Source organism: Anas platyrhynchos, chromosome 5 (genome assembly GCF_047663525.1).
Source record: "Anas platyrhynchos isolate ZD024472 breed Pekin duck chromosome 5, IASCAAS_PekinDuck_T2T, whole genome shotgun sequence".
Lineage (NCBI taxonomy): Eukaryota > Metazoa > Chordata > Aves > Anseriformes > Anatidae > Anas > Anas platyrhynchos.
In genome coordinates, this window is record NC_092591.1 from 44,402,443 (window position 1) to 44,421,675 (window position 19,233).

Genomic DNA, 19,233 nt, shown 5'->3' on the forward strand with positions numbered 1-19,233 from the left:
GTCCTCCAGGGCCCCTTTAGTCCTCCAGGGCCCCTTTAGTCCTCCAGGGCCCCTTTAGTCCTCCAGGGCCCCTTTAGTCCTCCAGGGCCCCTTTAGTCCTCCAGGGCCCCTTTAGTCCTCCAGGGCCCCTTTAGTCCTCCAGGGCCCCTTTAGTCCTCCAGGGCCCCTTTAGTCCTCCAGGGCCCCTTTAGTCCTCCAGGGCCCCTTTAGTCCTCCAGGGCCCCTTTAGTCCTCCAGGGCCCCTTTAGTCCTCCAGGGCCCCTTTAGTCCTCCAGGGCCCCTTTAGTCCTCCAGGGCCCCTTTAGTCCTCCAGGGCCCCTTTAGTCCTCCAGGGCCCCTTTAGTCCTCCAGGGCCCCTTTAGTCCTCCAGGGCCCCTTTAGTCCTCCAGGGCCCCTTTAGTCCTCCAGGGCCCCTTTAGTCCTCCAGGGCCCCTTTAGTCCTCCAGGGCCCCTTTAGTCCTCCAGGGCCCCTTTAGTCCTCCAGGGCCCCTTTAGTCCTCCAGGGCCCCTTTAGTCCTCCAGGGCCCCTTTAGTCCTCCAGGGCCCCTTTAGTCCTCCAGGGCCCCTTTAGTCCTCCAGGGCCCCTTTAGTCCTCCAGGGCCCCTTTAGTCCTCCAGGGCCCCTTTAGTCCTCCAGGGCCCCTTTAGTCCTCCAGGGCCCCTTTAGTCCTCCAGGGCCCCTTTAGTCCTCCAGGGCCCCTTTAGTCCTCCAGGGCCCCTTTAGTCCTCCAGGGCCCCTTTAGTCCTCCAGGGCCCCTTTAGTCCTCCAGGGCCCCTTTAGTCCTCCAGGGCCCCTTTAGTCCTCCAGGGCCCCTTTAGTCCTCCAGGGCCCCTTTAGTCCTCCAGGGCCCTTTGTCCTCCAGGGCCCCTTTAGTCCTCCAGGGCCCCTTTAGTCCTCCAGGGCCCCTTTAGTCCTCCAGGGCCCCTTTAGTCCTCCAGGGCCCCTTTAGTCCTCCAGGGCCCCTTTAGTCCTCCAGGGCCCCTTTAGTCCTCCAGGGCCCCTTTAGTCCTCCAGGGCCCCTTTAGTCCTCCAGGGCCCCTTTAGTCCTCCAGGGCCCCTTTAGTCCTCCAGGGCCCCTTTAGTCCTCCAGGGCCCCTTTAGTCCTCCAGGGCCCCTTTAGTCCTCCAGGGCCCCTTTAGTCCTCCAGGGCCCCTTTAGTCCTCCAGGGCCCCTTTAGTCCTCCAGGGCCCCTTTAGTCCTCCAGGGCCCCTTTAGTCCTCCAGGGCCCCTTTAGTCCTCCAGGGCCCCTTTAGTCCTCCAGGGCCCCTTTAGTCCTCCAGGGCCCCTTTAGTCCTCCAGGGCCCCTTTAGTCCTCCAGGGCCCCTTTAGTCCTCCAGGGCCCCTTTAGTCCTCCAGGGCCCCTTTAGTCCTCCAGGGCCCCTTTAGTCCTCCAGGGCCCCTTTAGTCCTCCAGGGCCCCTTTAGTCCTCCAGGGCCCCTTTAGTCCTCCAGGGCCCCTTTAGTCCTCCAGGGCCCCTTTAGTCCTCCAGGGCCCCTTTAGTCCTCCAGGGCCCCTTTAGTCCTCCAGGGCCCCTTTAGTCCTCCAGGGCCCCTTTAGTCCTCCAGGGCCCCTTTAGTCCTCCAGGGCCCCTTTAGTCCTCCAGGGCCCCTTTAGTCCTCCAGGGCCCCTTTAGTCCTCCAGGGCCCCTTTAGTCCTCCAGGGCCCCTTTAGTCCTCCAGGGCCCCTTTAGTCCTCCAGGGCCCCTTTAGTCCTCCAGGGCCCCTTTAGTCCTCCAGGGCCCCTTTAGTCCTCCAGGGCCCCTTTAGTCCTCCAGGGCCCCTTTAGTCCTCCAGGGCCCCTTTAGTCCTCCAGGGCCCCTTTAGTCCTCCAGGGCCCCTTTAGTCCTCCAGGGCCCCTTTAGTCCTCCAGGGCCCCTTTAGTCCTCCAGGGCCCCTTTAGTCCTCCAGGGCCCCTTTAGTCCTCCAGGGCCCCTTTAGTCCTCCAGGGCCCCTTTAGTCCTCCAGGGCCCCTTTAGTCCTCCAGGGCCCCTTTAGTCCTCCAGGGCCCCTTTAGTCCTCCAGGGCCCCTTTAGTCCTCCAGGGCCCCTTTAGTCCTCCAGGGCCCCTTTAGTCCTCCAGGGCCCCTTTAGTCCTCCAGGGCCCCTTTAGTCCTCCAGGGCCCCTTTAGTCCTCCAGGGCCCCTTTAGTCCTCCAGGGCCCCTTTAGTCCTCCAGGGCCCCTTTAGTCCTCCAGGGCCCCTTTAGTCCTCCAGGGCCCCTTTAGTCCTCCAGGGCCCCTTTAGTCCTCCAGGGCCCCTTTAGTCCTCCAGGGCCCCTTTAGTCCTCCAGGGCCCCTTTAGTCCTCCAGGGCCCCTTTAGTCCTCCAGGGCCCCTTTAGTCCTCCAGGGCCCCTTTAGTCCTCCAGGGCCCCTTTAGTCCTCCAGGGCCCCTTTAGTCCTCCAGGGCCCCTTTAGTCCTCCAGGGCCCCTTTAGTCCTCCAGGGCCCCTTTAGTCCTCCAGGGCCCCTTTAGTCCTCCAGGGCCCCTTTAGTCCTCCAGGGCCCCTTTAGTCCTCCAGGGCCCCTTTAGTCCTCCAGGGCCCCTTTAGTCCTCCAGGGCCCCTTTAGTCCTCCAGGGCCCCTTTAGTCCTCCAGGGCCCCTTTAGTCCTCCAGGGCCCCTTTAGTCCTCCAGGGCCCCTTTAGTCCTCCAGGGCCCCTTTAGTCCTCCAGGGCCCCTTTAGTCCTCCAGGGCCCCTTTAGTCCTCCAGGGCCCCTTTAGTCCTCCAGGGCCCCTTTAGTCCTCCAGGGCCCCTTTAGTCCTCCAGGGCCCCTTTAGTCCTCCAGGGCCCCTTTAGTCCTCCAGGGCCCCTTTAGTCCTCCAGGGCCCCTTTAGTCCTCCAGGGCCCCTTTAGTCCTCCAGGGCCCCTTTAGTCCTCCAGGGCCCCTTTAGTCCTCCAGGGCCCCTTTAGTCCTCCAGGGCCCCTTTAGTCCTCCAGGGCCCCTTTAGTCCTCCAGGGCCCCTTTAGTCCTCCAGGGCCCCTTTAGTCCTCCAGGGCCCCTTTAGTCCTCCAGGGCCCCTTTAGTCCTCCAGGGCCCCTTTAGTCCTCCAGGGCCCCTTTAGTCCTCCAGGGCCCCTTTAGTCCTCCAGGGCCCCTTTAGTCCTCCAGGGCCCCTTTAGTCCTCCAGGGCCCCTTTAGTCCTCCAGGGCCCCTTTAGTCCTCCAGGGCCCCTTTAGTCCTCCAGGGCCCCTTTAGTCCTCCAGGGCCCCTTTAGTCCTCCAGGGCCCCTTTAGTCCTCCAGGGCCCCTTTAGTCCTCCAGGGCCCCTTTAGTCCTCCAGGGCCCCTTTAGTCCTCCAGGGCCCCTTTAGTCCTCCAGGGCCCCTTTAGTCCTCCAGGGCCCCTTTAGTCCTCCAGGGCCCCTTTAGTCCTCCAGGGCCCCTTTAGTCCTCCAGGGCCCCTTTAGTCCTCCAGGGCCCCTTTAGTCCTCCAGGGCCCCTTTAGTCCTCCAGGGCCCCTTTAGTCCTCCAGGGCCCCTTTAGTCCTCCAGGGCCCCTTTAGTCCTCCAGGGCCCCTTTAGTCCTCCAGGGCCCCTTTAGTCCTCCAGGGCCCCTTTAGTCCTCCAGGGCCCCTTTAGTCCTCCAGGGCCCCTTTAGTCCTCCAGGGCCCCTTTAGTCCTCCAGGGCCCCTTTAGTCCTCCAGGGCCCCTTTAGTCCTCCAGGGCCCCTTTAGTCCTCCAGGGCCCCTTTAGTCCTCCAGGGCCCCTTTAGTCCTCCAGGGCCCCTTTAGTCCTCCAGGGCCCCTTTAGTCCTCCAGGGCCCCTTTAGTCCTCCAGGGCCCCTTTAGTCCTCCAGGGCCCCTTTAGTCCTCCAGGGCCCCTTTAGTCCTCCAGGGCCCCTTTAGTCCTCCAGGGCCCCTTTAGTCCTCCAGGGCCCCTTTAGTCCTCCAGGGCCCCTTTAGTCCTCCAGGGCCCCTTTAGTCCTCCAGGGCCCCTTTAGTCCTCCAGGGCCCCTTTAGTCCTCCAGGGCCCCTTTAGTCCTCCAGGGCCCCTTTAGTCCTCCAGGGCCCCTTTAGTCCTCCAGGGCCCCTTTAGTCCTCCAGGGCCCCTTTAGTCCTCCAGGGCCCCTTTAGTCCTCCAGGGCCCCTTTAGTCCTCCAGGGCCCCTTTAGTCCTCCAGGGCCCCTTTAGTCCTCCAGGGCCCCTTTAGTCCTCCAGGGCCCCTTTAGTCCTCCAGGGCCCCTTTAGTCCTCCAGGGCCCCTTTAGTCCTCCAGGGCCCCTTTAGTCCTCCAGGGCCCCTTTAGTCCTCCAGGGCCCCTTTAGTCCTCCAGGGCCCCTTTAGTCCTCCAGGGCCCCTTTAGTCCTCCAGGGCCCCTTTAGTCCTCCAGGGCCCCTTTAGTCCTCCAGGGCCCCTTTAGTCCTCCAGGGCCCCTTTAGTCCTCCAGGGCCCCTTTAGTCCTCCAGGGCCCCTTTAGTCCTCCAGGGCCCCTTTAGTCCTCCAGGGCCCCTTTAGTCCTCCAGGGCCCCTTTAGTCCTCCAGGGCCCCTTTAGTCCTCCAGGGCCCCTTTAGTCCTCCAGGGCCCCTTTAGTCCTCCAGGGCCCCTTTAGTCCTCCAGGGCCCCTTTAGTCCTCCAGGGCCCCTTTAGTCCTCCAGGGCCCCTTTAGTCCTCCAGGGCCCCTTTAGTCCTCCAGGGCCCCTTTAGTCCTCCAGGGCCCCTTTAGTCCTCCAGGGCCCCTTTAGTCCTCCAGGGCCCCTTTAGTCCTCCAGGGCCCCTTTAGTCCTCCAGGGCCCCTTTAGTCCTCCAGGGCCCCTTTAGTCCTCCAGGGCCCCTTTAGTCCTCCAGGGCCCCTTTAGTCCTCCAGGGCCCCTTTAGTCCTCCAGGGCCCCTTTAGTCCTCCAGGGCCCCTTTAGTCCTCCAGGGCCCCTTTAGTCCTCCAGGGCCCCTTTAGTCCTCCAGGGCCCCTTTAGTCCTCCAGGGCCCCTTTAGTCCTCCAGGGCCCCTTTAGTCCTCCAGGGCCCCTTTAGTCCTCCAGGGCCCCTTTAGTCCTCCAGGGCCCCTTTAGTCCTCCAGGGCCCCTTTAGTCCTCCAGGGCCCCTTTAGTCCTCCAGGGCCCCTTTAGTCCTCCAGGGCCCCTTTAGTCCTCCAGGGCCCCTTTAGTCCTCCAGGGCCCCTTTAGTCCTCCAGGGCCCCTTTAGTCCTCCAGGGCCCCTTTAGTCCTCCAGGGCCCCTTTAGTCCTCCAGGGCCCCTTTAGTCCTCCAGGGCCCCTTTAGTCCTCCAGGGCCCCTTTAGTCCTCCAGGGCCCCTTTAGTCCTCCAGGGCCCCTTTAGTCCTCCAGGGCCCCTTTAGTCCTCCAGGGCCCCTTTAGTCCTCCAGGGCCCCTTTAGTCCTCCAGGGCCCCTTTAGTCCTCCAGGGCCCCTTTAGTCCTCCAGGGCCCCTTTAGTCCTCCAGGGCCCCTTTAGTCCTCCAGGGCCCCTTTAGTCCTCCAGGGCCCCTTTAGTCCTCCAGGGCCCCTTTAGTCCTCCAGGGCCCCTTTAGTCCTCCAGGGCCCCTTTAGTCCTCCAGGGCCCCTTTAGTCCTCCAGGGCCCCTTTAGTCCTCCAGGGCCCCTTTAGTCCTCCAGGGCCCCTTTAGTCCTCCAGGGCCCCTTTAGTCCTCCAGGGCCCCTTTAGTCCTCCAGGGCCCCTTTAGTCCTCCAGGGCCCCTTTAGTCCTCCAGGGCCCCTTTAGTCCTCCAGGGCCCCTTTAGTCCTCCAGGGCCCCTTTAGTCCTCCAGGGCCCCTTTAGTCCTCCAGGGCCCCTTTAGTCCTCCAGGGCCCCTTTAGTCCTCCAGGGCCCCTTTAGTCCTCCAGGGCCCCTTTAGTCCTCCAGGGCCCCTTTAGTCCTCCAGGGCCCCTTTAGTCCTCCAGGGCCCCTTTAGTCCTCCAGGGCCCCTTTAGTCCTCCAGGGCCCCTTTAGTCCTCCAGGGCCCCTTTAGTCCTCCAGGGCCCCTTTAGTCCTCCAGGGCCCCTTTAGTCCTCCAGGGCCCCTTTAGTCCTCCAGGGCCCCTTTAGTCCTCCAGGGCCCCTTTAGTCCTCCAGGGCCCCTTTAGTCCTCCAGGGCCCCTTTAGTCCTCCAGGGCCCCTTTAGTCCTCCAGGGCCCCTTTAGTCCTCCAGGGCCCCTTTAGTCCTCCAGGGCCCCTTTAGTCCTCCAGGGCCCCTTTAGTCCTCCAGGGCCCCTTTAGTCCTCCAGGGCCCCTTTAGTCCTCCAGGGCCCCTTTAGTCCTCCAGGGCCCCTTTAGTCCTCCAGGGCCCCTTTAGTCCTCCAGGGCCCCTTTAGTCCTCCAGGGCCCCTTTAGTCCTCCAGGGCCCCTTTAGTCCTCCAGGGCCCCTTTAGTCCTCCAGGGCCCCTTTAGTCCTCCAGGGCCCCTTTAGTCCTCCAGGGCCCCTTTAGTCCTCCAGGGCCCCTTTAGTCCTCCAGGGCCCCTTTAGTCCTCCAGGGCCCCTTTAGTCCTCCAGGGCCCCTTTAGTCCTCCAGGGCCCCTTTAGTCCTCCAGGGCCCCTTTAGTCCTCCAGGGCCCCTTTAGTCCTCCAGGGCCCCTTTAGTCCTCCAGGGCCCCTTTAGTCCTCCAGGGCCCCTTTAGTCCTCCAGGGCCCCTTTAGTCCTCCAGGGCCCCTTTAGTCCTCCAGGGCCCCTTTAGTCCTCCAGGGCCCCTTTAGTCCTCCAGGGCCCCTTTAGTCCTCCAGGGCCCCTTTAGTCCTCCAGGGCCCCTTTAGTCCTCCAGGGCCCCTTTAGTCCTCCAGGGCCCCTTTAGTCCTCCAGGGCCCCTTTAGTCCTCCAGGGCCCCTTTAGTCCTCCAGGGCCCCTTTAGTCCTCCAGGGCCCCTTTAGTCCTCCAGGGCCCCTTTAGTCCTCCAGGGCCCCTTTAGTCCTCCAGGGCCCCTTTAGTCCTCCAGGGCCCCTTTAGTCCTCCAGGGCCCCTTTAGTCCTCCAGGGCCCCTTTAGTCCTCCAGGGCCCCTTTAGTCCTCCAGGGCCCCTTTAGTCCTCCAGGGCCCCTTTAGTCCTCCAGGGCCCCTTTAGTCCTCCAGGGCCCCTTTAGTCCTCCAGGGCCCCTTTAGTCCTCCAGGGCCCCTTTAGTCCTCCAGGGCCCCTTTAGTCCTCCAGGGCCCCTTTAGTCCTCCAGGGCCCCTTTAGTCCTCCAGGGCCCCTTTAGTCCTCCAGGGCCCCTTTAGTCCTCCAGGGCCCCTTTAGTCCTCCAGGGCCCCTTTAGTCCTCCAGGGCCCCTTTAGTCCTCCAGGGCCCCTTTAGTCCTCCAGGGCCCCTTTAGTCCTCCAGGGCCCCTTTAGTCCTCCAGGGCCCCTTTAGTCCTCCAGGGCCCCTTTAGTCCTCCAGGGCCCCTTTAGTCCTCCAGGGCCCCTTTAGTCCTCCAGGGCCCCTTTAGTCCTCCAGGGCCCCTTTAGTCCTCCAGGGCCCCTTTAGTCCTCCAGGGCCCCTTTAGTCCTCCAGGGCCCCTTTAGTCCTCCAGGGCCCCTTTAGTCCTCCAGGGCCCCTTTAGTCCTCCAGGGCCCCTTTAGTCCTCCAGGGCCCCTTTAGTCCTCCAGGGCCCCTTTAGTCCTCCAGGGCCCCTTTAGTCCTCCAGGGCCCCTTTAGTCCTCCAGGGCCCCTTTAGTCCTCCAGGGCCCCTTTAGTCCTCCAGGGCCCCTTTAGTCCTCCAGGGCCCCTTTAGTCCTCCAGGGCCCCTTTAGTCCTCCAGGGCCCCTTTAGTCCTCCAGGGCCCCTTTAGTCCTCCAGGGCCCCTTTAGTCCTCCAGGGCCCCTTTAGTCCTCCAGGGCCCCTTTAGTCCTCCAGGGCCCCTTTAGTCCTCCAGGGCCCCTTTAGTCCTCCAGGGCCCCTTTAGTCCTCCAGGGCCCCTTTAGTCCTCCAGGGCCCCTTTAGTCCTCCAGGGCCCCTTTAGTCCTCCAGGGCCCCTTTAGTCCTCCAGGGCCCCTTTAGTCCTCCAGGGCCCCTTTAGTCCTCCAGGGCCCCTTTAGTCCTCCAGGGCCCCTTTAGTCCTCCAGGGCCCCTTTAGTCCTCCAGGGCCCCTTTAGTCCTCCAGGGCCCCTTTAGTCCTCCAGGGCCCCTTTAGTCCTCCAGGGCCCCTTTAGTCCTCCAGGGCCCCTTTAGTCCTCCAGGGCCCCTTTAGTCCTCCAGGGCCCCTTTAGTCCTCCAGGGCCCCTTTAGTCCTCCAGGGCCCCTTTAGTCCTCCAGGGCCCCTTTAGTCCTCCAGGGCCCCTTTAGTCCTCCAGGGCCCCTTTAGTCCTCCAGGGCCCCTTTAGTCCTCCAGGGCCCCTTTAGTCCTCCAGGGCCCCTTTAGTCCTCCAGGGCCCCTTTAGTCCTCCAGGGCCCCTTTAGTCCTCCAGGGCCCCTTTAGTCCTCCAGGGCCCCTTTAGTCCTCCAGGGCCCCTTTAGTCCTCCAGGGCCCCTTTAGTCCTCCAGGGCCCCTTTAGTCCTCCAGGGCCCCTTTAGTCCTCCAGGGCCCCTTTAGTCCTCCAGGGCCCCTTTAGTCCTCCAGGGCCCCTTTAGTCCTCCAGGGCCCCTTTAGTCCTCCAGGGCCCCTTTAGTCCTCCAGGGCCCCTTTAGTCCTCCAGGGCCCCTTTAGTCCTCCAGGGCCCCTTTAGTCCTCCAGGGCCCCTTTAGTCCTCCAGGGCCCCTTTAGTCCTCCAGGGCCCCTTTAGTCCTCCAGGGCCCCTTTAGTCCTCCAGGGCCCCTTTAGTCCTCCAGGGCCCCTTTAGTCCTCCAGGGCCCCTTTAGTCCTCCAGGGCCCCTTTAGTCCTCCAGGGCCCCTTTAGTCCTCCAGGGCCCCTTTAGTCCTCCAGGGCCCCTTTAGTCCTCCAGGGCCCCTTTAGTCCTCCAGGGCCCCTTTAGTCCTCCAGGGCCCCTTTAGTCCTCCAGGGCCCCTTTAGTCCTCCAGGGCCCCTTTAGTCCTCCAGGGCCCCTTTAGTCCTCCAGGGCCCCTTTAGTCCTCCAGGGCCCCTTTAGTCCTCCAGGGCCCCTTTAGTCCTCCAGGGCCCCTTTAGTCCTCCAGGGCCCCTTTAGTCCTCCAGGGCCCCTTTAGTCCTCCAGGGCCCCTTTAGTCCTCCAGGGCCCCTTTAGTCCTCCAGGGCCCCTTTAGTCCTCCAGGGCCCCTTTAGTCCTCCAGGGCCCCTTTAGTCCTCCAGGGCCCCTTTAGTCCTCCAGGGCCCCTTTAGTCCTCCAGGGCCCCTTTAGTCCTCCAGGGCCCCTTTAGTCCTCCAGGGCCCCTTTAGTCCTCCAGGGCCCCTTTAGTCCTCCAGGGCCCCTTTAGTCCTCCAGGGCCCCTTTAGTCCTCCAGGGCCCCTTTAGTCCTCCAGGGCCCCTTTAGTCCTCCAGGGCCCCTTTAGTCCTCCAGGGCCCCTTTAGTCCTCCAGGGCCCCTTTAGTCCTCCAGGGCCCCTTTAGTCCTCCAGGGCCCCTTTAGTCCTCCAGGGCCCCTTTAGTCCTCCAGGGCCCCTTTAGTCCTCCAGGGCCCCTTTAGTCCTCCAGGGCCCCTTTAGTCCTCCAGGGCCCCTTTAGTCCTCCAGGGCCCCTTTAGTCCTCCAGGGCCCCTTTAGTCCTCCAGGGCCCCTTTAGTCCTCCAGGGCCCCTTTAGTCCTCCAGGGCCCCTTTAGTCCTCCAGGGCCCCTTTAGTCCTCCAGGGCCCCTTTAGTCCTCCAGGGCCCCTTTAGTCCTCCAGGGCCCCTTTAGTCCTCCAGGGCCCCTTTAGTCCTCCAGGGCCCCTTTAGTCCTCCAGGGCCCCTTTAGTCCTCCAGGGCCCCTTTAGTCCTCCAGGGCCCCTTTAGTCCTCCAGGGCCCCTTTAGTCCTCCAGGGCCCCTTTAGTCCTCCAGGGCCCCTTTAGTCCTCCAGGGCCCCTTTAGTCCTCCAGGGCCCCTTTAGTCCTCCAGGGCCCCTTTAGTCCTCCAGGGCCCCTTTAGTCCTCCAGGGCCCCTTTAGTCCTCCAGGGCCCCTTTAGTCCTCCAGGGCCCCTTTAGTCCTCCAGGGCCCCTTTAGTCCTCCAGGGCCCCTTTAGTCCTCCAGGGCCCCTTTAGTCCTCCAGGGCCCCTTTAGTCCTCCAGGGCCCCTTTAGTCCTCCAGGGCCCCTTTAGTCCTCCAGGGCCCCTTTAGTCCTCCAGGGCCCCTTTAGTCCTCCAGGGCCCCTTTAGTCCTCCAGGGCCCCTTTAGTCCTCCAGGGCCCCTTTAGTCCTCCAGGGCCCCTTTAGTCCTCCAGGGCCCCTTTAGTCCTCCAGGGCCCCTTTAGTCCTCCAGGGCCCCTTTAGTCCTCCAGGGCCCCTTTAGTCCTCCAGGGCCCCTTTAGTCCTCCAGGGCCCCTTTAGTCCTCCAGGGCCCCTTTAGTCCTCCAGGGCCCCTTTAGTCCTCCAGGGCCCCTTTAGTCCTCCAGGGCCCCTTTAGTCCTCCAGGGCCCCTTTAGTCCTCCAGGGCCCCTTTAGTCCTCCAGGGCCCCTTTAGTCCTCCAGGGCCCCTTTAGTCCTCCAGGGCCCCTTTAGTCCTCCAGGGCCCCTTTAGTCCTCCAGGGCCCCTTTAGTCCTCCAGGGCCCCTTTAGTCCTCCAGGGCCCCTTTAGTCCTCCAGGGCCCCTTTAGTCCTCCAGGGCCCCTTTAGTCCTCCAGGGCCCCTTTAGTCCTCCAGGGCCCCTTTAGTCCTCCAGGGCCCCTTTAGTCCTCCAGGGCCCCTTTAGTCCTCCAGGGCCCCTTTAGTCCTCCAGGGCCCCTTTAGTCCTCCAGGGCCCCTTTAGTCCTCCAGGGCCCCTTTAGTCCTCCAGGGCCCCTTTAGTCCTCCAGGGCCCCTTTAGTCCTCCAGGGCCCCTTTAGTCCTCCAGGGCCCCTTTAGTCCTCCAGGGCCCCTTTAGTCCTCCAGGGCCCCTTTAGTCCTCCAGGGCCCCTTTAGTCCTCCAGGGCCCCTTTAGTCCTCCAGGGCCCCTTTAGTCCTCCAGGGCCCCTTTAGTCCTCCAGGGCCCCTTTAGTCCTCCAGGGCCCCTTTAGTCCTCCAGGGCCCCTTTAGTCCTCCAGGGCCCCTTTAGTCCTCCAGGGCCCCTTTAGTCCTCCAGGGCCCCTTTAGTCCTCCAGGGCCCCTTTAGTCCTCCAGGGCCCCTTTAGTCCTCCAGGGCCCCTTTAGTCCTCCAGGGCCCCTTTAGTCCTCCAGGGCCCCTTTAGTCCTCCAGGGCCCCTTTAGTCCTCCAGGGCCCCTTTAGTCCTCCAGGGCCCCTTTAGTCCTCCAGGGCCCCTTTAGTCCTCCAGGGCCCCTTTAGTCCTCCAGGGCCCCTTTAGTCCTCCAGGGCCCCTTTAGTCCTCCAGGGCCCCTTTAGTCCTCCAGGGCCCCTTTAGTCCTCCAGGGCCCCTTTAGTCCTCCAGGGCCCCTTTAGTCCTCCAGGGCCCCTTTAGTCCTCCAGGGCCCCTTTAGTCCTCCAGGGCCCCTTTAGTCCTCCAGGGCCCCTTTAGTCCTCCAGGGCCCCTTTAGTCCTCCAGGGCCCCTTTAGTCCTCCAGGGCCCCTTTAGTCCTCCAGGGCCCCTTTAGTCCTCCAGGGCCCCTTTAGTCCTCCAGGGCCCCTTTAGTCCTCCAGGGCCCCTTTAGTCCTCCAGGGCCCCTTTAGTCCTCCAGGGCCCCTTTAGTCCTCCAGGGCCCCTTTAGTCCTCCAGGGCCCCTTTAGTCCTCCAGGGCCCCTTTAGTCCTCCAGGGCCCCTTTAGTCCTCCAGGGCCCCTTTAGTCCTCCAGGGCCCCTTTAGTCCTCCAGGGCCCCTTTAGTCCTCCAGGGCCCCTTTAGTCCTCCAGGGCCCCTTTAGTCCTCCAGGGCCCCTTTAGTCCTCCAGGGCCCCTTTAGTCCTCCAGGGCCCCTTTAGTCCTCCAGGGCCCCTTTAGTCCTCCAGGGCCCCTTTAGTCCTCCAGGGCCCCTTTAGTCCTCCAGGGCCCCTTTAGTCCTCCAGGGCCCCTTTAGTCCTCCAGGGCCCCTTTAGTCCTCCAGGGCCCCTTTAGTCCTCCAGGGCCCCTTTAGTCCTCCAGGGCCCCTTTAGTCCTCCAGGGCCCCTTTAGTCCTCCAGGGCCCCTTTAGTCCTCCAGGGCCCCTTTAGTCCTCCAGGGCCCCTTTAGTCCTCCAGGGCCCCTTTAGTCCTCCAGGGCCCCTTTAGTCCTCCAGGGCCCCTTTAGTCCTCCAGGGCCCCTTTAGTCCTCCAGGGCCCCTTTAGTCCTCCAGGGCCCCTTTAGTCCTCCAGGGCCCCTTTAGTCCTCCAGGGCCCCTTTAGTCCTCCAGGGCCCCTTTAGTCCTCCAGGGCCCCTTTAGTCCTCCAGGGCCCCTTTAGTCCTCCAGGGCCCCTTTAGTCCTCCAGGGCCCCTTTAGTCCTCCAGGGCCCCTTTAGTCCTCCAGGGCCCCTTTAGTCCTCCAGGGCCCCTTTAGTCCTCCAGGGCCCCTTTAGTCCTCCAGGGCCCCTTTAGTCCTCCAGGGCCCCTTTAGTCCTCCAGGGCCCCTTTAGTCCTCCAGGGCCCCTTTAGTCCTCCAGGGCCCCTTTAGTCCTCCAGGGCCCCTTTAGTCCTCCAGGGCCCCTTTAGTCCTCCAGGGCCCCTTTAGTCCTCCAGGGCCCCTTTAGTCCTCCAGGGCCCCTTTAGTCCTCCAGGGCCCCTTTAGTCCTCCAGGGCCCCTTTAGTCCTCCAGGGCCCCTTTAGTCCTCCAGGGCCCCTTTAGTCCTCCAGGGCCCCTTTAGTCCTCCAGGGCCCCTTTAGTCCTCCAGGGCCCCTTTAGTCCTCCAGGGCCCCTTTAGTCCTCCAGGGCCCCTTTAGTCCTCCAGGGCCCCTTTAGTCCTCCAGGGCCCCTTTAGTCCTCCAGGGCCCCTTTAGTCCTCCAGGGCCCCTTTAGTCCTCCAGGGCCCCTTTAGTCCTCCAGGGCCCCTTTAGTCCTCCAGGGCCCCTTTAGTCCTCCAGGGCCCCTTTAGTCCTCCAGGGCCCCTTTAGTCCTCCAGGGCCCCTTTAGTCCTCCAGGGCCCCTTTAGTCCTCCAGGGCCCCTTTAGTCCTCCAGGGCCCCTTTAGTCCTCCAGGGCCCCTTTAGTCCTCCAGGGCCCCTTTAGTCCTCCAGGGCCCCTTTAGTCCTCCAGGGCCCCTTTAGTCCTCCAGGGCCCCTTTAGTCCTCCAGGGCCCCTTTAGTCCTCCAGGGCCCCTTTAGTCCTCCAGGGCCCCTTTAGTCCTCCAGGGCCCCTTTAGTCCTCCAGGGCCCCTTTAGTCCTCCAGGGCCCCTTTAGTCCTCCAGGGCCCCTTTAGTCCTCCAGGGCCCCTTTAGTCCTCCAGGGCCCCTTTAGTCCTCCAGGGCCCCTTTAGTCCTCCAGGGCCCCTTTAGTCCTCCAGGGCCCCTTTAGTCCTCCAGGGCCCCTTTAGTCCTCCAGGGCCCCTTTAGTCCTCCAGGGCCCCTTTAGTCCTCCAGGGCCCCTTTAGTCCTCCAGGGCCCCTTTAGTCCTCCAGGGCCCCTTTAGTCCTCCAGGGCCCCTTTAGTCCTCCAGGGCCCCTTTAGTCCTCCAGGGCCCCTTTAGTCCTCCAGGGCCCCTTTAGTCCTCCAGGGCCCCTTTAGTCCTCCAGGGCCCCTTTAGTCCTCCAGGGCCCCTTTAGTCCTCCAGGGCCCCTTTAGTCCTCCAGGGCCCCTTTAGTCCTCCAGGGCCCCTTTAGTCCTCCAGGGCCCCTTTAGTCCTCCAGGGCCCCTTTAGTCCTCCAGGGCCCCTTTAGTCCTCCAGGGCCCCTTTAGTCCTCCAGGGCCCCTTTAGTCCTCCAGGGCCCCTTTAGTCCTCCAGGGCCCCTTTAGTCCTCCAGGGCCCCTTTAGTCCTCCAGGGCCCCTTTAGTCCTCCAGGGCCCCTTTAGTCCTCCAGGGCCCCTTTAGTCCTCCAGGGCCCCTTTAGTCCTCCAGGGCCCCTTTAGTCCTCCAGGGCCCCTTTAGTCCTCCAGGGCCCCTTTAGTCCTCCAGGGCCCCTTTAGTCCTCCAGGGCCCCTTTAGTCCTCCAGGGCCCCTTTAGTCCTCCAGGGCCCCTTTAGTCCTCCAGGGCCCCTTTAGTCCTCCAGGGCCCCTTTAGTCCTCCAGGGCCCCTTTAGTCCTCCAGGGCCCCTTTAGTCCTCCAGGGCCCCTTTAGTCCTCCAGGGCCCCTTTAGTCCTCCAGGGCCCCTTTAGTCCTCCAGGGCCCCTTTAGTCCTCCAGGGCCCCTTTAGTCCTCCAGGGCCCCTTTAGTCCTCCAGGGCCCCTTTAGTCCTCCAGGGCCCCTTTAGTCCTCCAGGGCCCCTTTAGTCCTCCAGGGCCCCTTTAGTCCTCCAGGGCCCCTTTAGTCCTCCAGGGCCCCTTTAGTCCTCCAGGGCCCCTTTAGTCCTCCAGGGCCCCTTTAGTCCTCCAGGGCCCCTTTAGTCCTCCAGGGCCCCTTTAGTCCTCCAGGGCCCCTTTAGTCCTCCAGGGCCCCTTTAGTCCTCCAGGGCCCCTTTAGTCCTCCAGGGCCCCTTTAGTCCTCCAGGGCCCCTTTAGTCCTCCAGGGCCCCTTTAGTCCTCCAGGGCCCCTTTAGTCCTCTAGAACAATGCTAGGGCTGAATGGTATGATGAATGTGACCTTCTGTCCTACAGACCCTTCTATAAGCACAAGTCTAAGAAAGACAGAGTGGTTAATGTACATGTATGTAGTTCTTGTACCTTGCAAAGGAATGTTTTAGCAATTTGTGTCAATAAAGAGCTTGAAGGGAAATGTATTTGTAGGCATTTACTTGAAGTCTCTGATATCTGGGGGGGTTCAGAATAGCTGCTAACTATTATGACTATTGCATGGGACACTATGCAAGTCTCTGGTATCTGGCCAGGAGACTAAGGAGACGGGGAAAGCTGAAGAATGACTAAAAGACAAAGCTTGCAGGGGATGCTGCACAAGTCTCTTACAGCCAAGCTGGACAAAGGAGAAGGACCAGAGGGAGGAAGACTATGAGCCTTCAGCATGAGAGACCCCCAGAGGGACCACCGGAGACTGTTACGCATGCTCCAGTAGGAGGGTTTGGATTCTGGAAACTAATTATAATAACCCTGTTTTTATTTTTTTTAGAAGCAGTAATGAATATGTGTTAGCCTAGGAGCATAAAAATCAGCTGCTTGATGTAACTGGTGTGCGTCTTGGTGGAGCAGAGATTCCCAGCGCACCCAGCACTGTTTGCTTACCTCTATTCCTTTAATAAATTGTAAACTTTGATTATAGTCCTATTTTGAAGACTGAGCCATTTATAACAGTAGTGAGGACTTCGCCCAGCCCTTCTCTGTCACCTTTAGCTCCCCTCCCTTCCCCCGTCAAACCTAGTTTAAAGCCCTGGTAATCAGCCCAGAGAGCTTGCTCCCCAGCACACTTGCGCCCCACTTGCCCAGTCCTGGTCCCCAGATTTTTGTGCCAGGAACATGATTCCACAGAGCCTTCAAGCCTTTCTGTAGCTTTAAAGATGCTGAAATGGTCCCTGGCTTAAGAAGAACTAGTTCCCCGCCTGGCACTACGAATCGTTGCTTAGGGCTAAATGCTGAGGCTCTTGTCTGTTACATGAACAGCCAGGGAGACTCGGCCTCCCTTCTCTGTTGAGTTCGGTGCTGCCTAGCCTTAACATTTTCAGTACTCAGTAGCGTCCCCCAGGCGCTTGTATTTTGAGAGGGATTGCACTCCCCTTACATCATATGGGAATCCCAGTTTTCTGTCTCAAGGGTGAATGGTGTAAGGCACTTGTAAATCATTGCAGGTTGTCGTTGTTGTCCATTGCCGTGTAAATTAAGGTCATGCAAGTACCTTCTACTGTTTCTTCTTCCCTTTCATTTGTTGTCTGGTTTCTACCAAATATTAACATATTTGGTGAAATGCCTTAAAACAACACTTCTTTTTAATTAACAACTTTTTTTTTTTTCTCTGTAGGTCTGCCAGTAGCTGACAGAGTAGAAAGGCGTGCTTCTCTCTCTTTTTTGTATAGAGTTAGAGGCAAACCTGATATCCAGCCAAGATGGACAAAGGAGAAGGACAAGGACAAAGCCTGGGAGGAAGACTATGAGCCTTCAGCACGAGAGACCCCCAGAGGGACCACCGGGGACTGATATGCATGTGCCAGTGGGAGGGTTCGGAATCCAGGAACTAATTATAATAACACTGCCTTTTCTAGAAGTAGTAATGAACGTGTATTAGCCTAGGAGCAGAAAAAGCTGCCGCCTGATGTAACGTGTGTGCGTGTTGGAGGAGCCCAGACTCCCCGCGCACCCAGCGCTCTTTACTTGCCTTCTATTAACCCCATAAATTCCAAGTCAACTTAGCTTTATGAGATTTATTTATAACAGTATGATGAAAAGTGTTGCACTCCAAGTTGGGAAGGGGAGAGGAAAATGCTCATGTATACGTGAGAATTGTACTCAGACAGCTGATTACACCTTTGCATACACCTTTTAAGGGAAAACTTTAAACCCGAGAAGCAACAGGCAGTTTTCTACGTTTCTTCATATGATAACATGATATAGGTATGATATCAAAGGATGATATCATACCTGTAGTCTGCTGCAGGCTGAAAAGTAGCCTGTGCCTCAGGTACCGTTTTATGCCTTTGCTTTTGCTACTACATCCCCGTAAGCCTTCAAAAGAGAAATGAAATCATCCTACCAGAAGAAACACCGTCCAGAAGACACTTGAGTTTTTAGGGCCTGAATTCTCACTGAAACCAAAGGCAGGGATCTTACTGACCTGAAGAAAGAGGCTTTAATCTCTCCTGGCTTGTTTACTCCTGAAGGAGCGTGAAAGAGATGCGTGTCCTTGTATGTGAAGAGGAGGTGAAGGAACAGCTAGTGCAAGGAACACACAAATCCCTTGCGCCAGACTAATAGGTGGCTGGCTCTGAGCTGGGAGACTGCAACAGAAACACAGAACTATCTAGGTTGGAAGAGACCTCCAAGATCATCGAGTCCAACCTCTGACCTAACACTAACCAGTCCTCCACTAAACCATATCACTGAGCTCTACATCTAAATGTCTTTTAAAGACACCCAGGGATGGTGACTCCACCACTTCCCTGAGCAGCCTGTTCCAATGTTCTAACAACCCTTTCGGTAAAGAAGTTCTTCCTGATATCTAACCTAAACCTACCCTGGTGCAACTTTAGCCCATTCTCCCTCATCCTGTCACCAGGCACGTGGGAGAACAGACCAACCCCCACCTCGCTACAGCCTCCTTTAAGGTACCTGTAGAGAGCAATAAGGTCGCCCCTGAGTCTCCTTTTCTCCAGGCTGAAATTATGCTGGATACCATCCTGGATACCATCCTCTAGCTGTGGCATATGAAGGAATTAAAATCTGTTCCCTTGCAAGATGCTGCTATGTTACCTCTCTTCACCTCATAAATGCTTTTGCAATAGCAATTACTACTAGAGAGGTGCATTTGAATACCATAATACCAAAAATAATACAATTTCTTTCATTTTCAGTGAGAGTTTGGTGGTAGTTTGAGGACATTCCTATGGACAAAAATAAATGAACATCTTTTAGGAGCTGGAACTTTAATTTTGCATATTGTCAATGGATGCCATATATAAAATTACCAGAGTATTGGCATAAAACCTTATGTTATTATTAAAAAAAAAAATGGGTGAATTGAGACATGGCTCTTTTTACTCCTTTGACAAACACTGTGAAAGGTGATTTATTATTCTCTATATACCTGAAGGACTCCTTGCCTCCAGTTACTGTTGAGTGTGCTGGCATAATCAGGCTGTATGTCTTTTTTTTTTTTTTTTTTTGCATTCATATGTATGACATTCAAATAAAACTCTTACCACAGCTTCAGGCCAAAAGCTTTTTCTCCTTGAGCCACAGCTCCTATCATTTTTTCTCCTCAGGCATACTGATCCTTAGCTAGTCAGGAAAGCATGCACACAAATGATAGGTCATTAGGAAATTCTCTGAATAACAAACCTCTGAAGTCATCCCAAGTGGTATTTGCCATGCATCATGATAAAAACTGGGAAGTCTGAGGAGGCACTAATTATATGCTTGGTCTGTCATTTATCAGTCGCTGAAGCTGTTGTTTCCAGAACACAACAACCTCTTTTTCAGCATCATTCAACAAGATTGCCAAAGCTCAGTAAGCCAAGCAAGGCTGACAAATTTCAGCATTTAATTCTCTTCAGTGGAAAATCATTGCATTACAAAACAGGTATCTCTTTTTGCCATAACACGGCATCACATGGAGATACAGTAATGTTGGTCTACAGACTTGTATTAAAATTGTATTTTGGAGACTCATTCCATTAAAAGAGAACAAAAGGCAGGTGTAGTAACTGTACAACTTTCATCTACAATCAGCCTTTAATTTTTAATGATTTGTCTCAGTTAATGCAATACTGTATATAATTCTTTCATGATTTTAATCAACATAAGTAGCAGGTGATCTTGTTTCCCCTCAGGTCTTGTGGAAAAATAAAAGGAGATAAATAATAGAAGACTGTAAATTCTAATGAATATTCATTGAGTCAAATAAGATAATAGACCATGTGTCAAGAAATAATGTGGCTTCCTGCTATGAATTCCAGTGTGGCTTAACATATTTCAAAGACCTTCCAGTGTCAAGAATTGTTTTTTAATATTTAATTTTCACACTTCCTTAAAGCTTAGATTTTTCAATGCATGTTTCTGAACTCATTGGGGGTGAGATGATTTCTTTACTATTTGATACCTCAGAAGCACTGCAATGATGAAAAAGACATTTTTCATATAATCTTTGATTTTTTTTAAGCTGCCAAAGGGTCCCACTTTCTTTCTTTTACAATGGATGCTAAATAGCTGCTACAGAGTGAAAGGAAAACACTTTATCTTCAATATTTGATGTTTTAACAGGATGGAAAAAATGGTATTTGGTATATTTTTTTTTTCTAAAAGAGCTTTTAATTTCACAGATAATTTTTGGAACTGCTGGAGGCTTATATGTATATGAATAACAGGGTAAAACAATTACTCTGTAACTTGGGATATTTTAATATCAATTAAAGATATTTAATCTTCACCTGGATACTCTGTTGCCTGTAGGGCAAAAAATAATCGTTTCTTCATAGTGACAATCTGAGTGAGATTCATGTCCAGATTAAATCAACTTCATTTTGGTGCTCACAAATAAATTGTAGTGCAAATATGCGGTGTTTTAGCTCCTGTCACAGAAAAAGCATCTAATTCACTCTGAGGCTTAGAGGAGGACTCAGCTCACGTTCAGGTAAATCTCTAGGCTACATCTAGAAGTTCATCAATAGCAGGAAATATTCTCAGACACTGTGAGTC

At 57.6% G+C, this 19,233-nt stretch overlaps 1 long non-coding RNA gene across 2 annotated transcripts in view; it reads left to right on the forward strand.

Annotated features, from left to right (window-relative positions):
- The window catches only part of LOC113843889 (uncharacterized), a 45,472-nt gene extending 26,508 nt beyond the window's left edge, over positions 1–18,964 (forward strand). For both annotated transcript variants that reach the window (XR_011809757.1, XR_011809756.1), the window contains exon 3: positions 14,766–18,964. This is a non-coding gene — a long non-coding RNA (uncharacterized lncRNA). The remainder of the gene's footprint in view (positions 1–14,765) is intronic.
- The last annotated feature ends 269 nt before the right edge of the window (positions 18,965–19,233 follow it).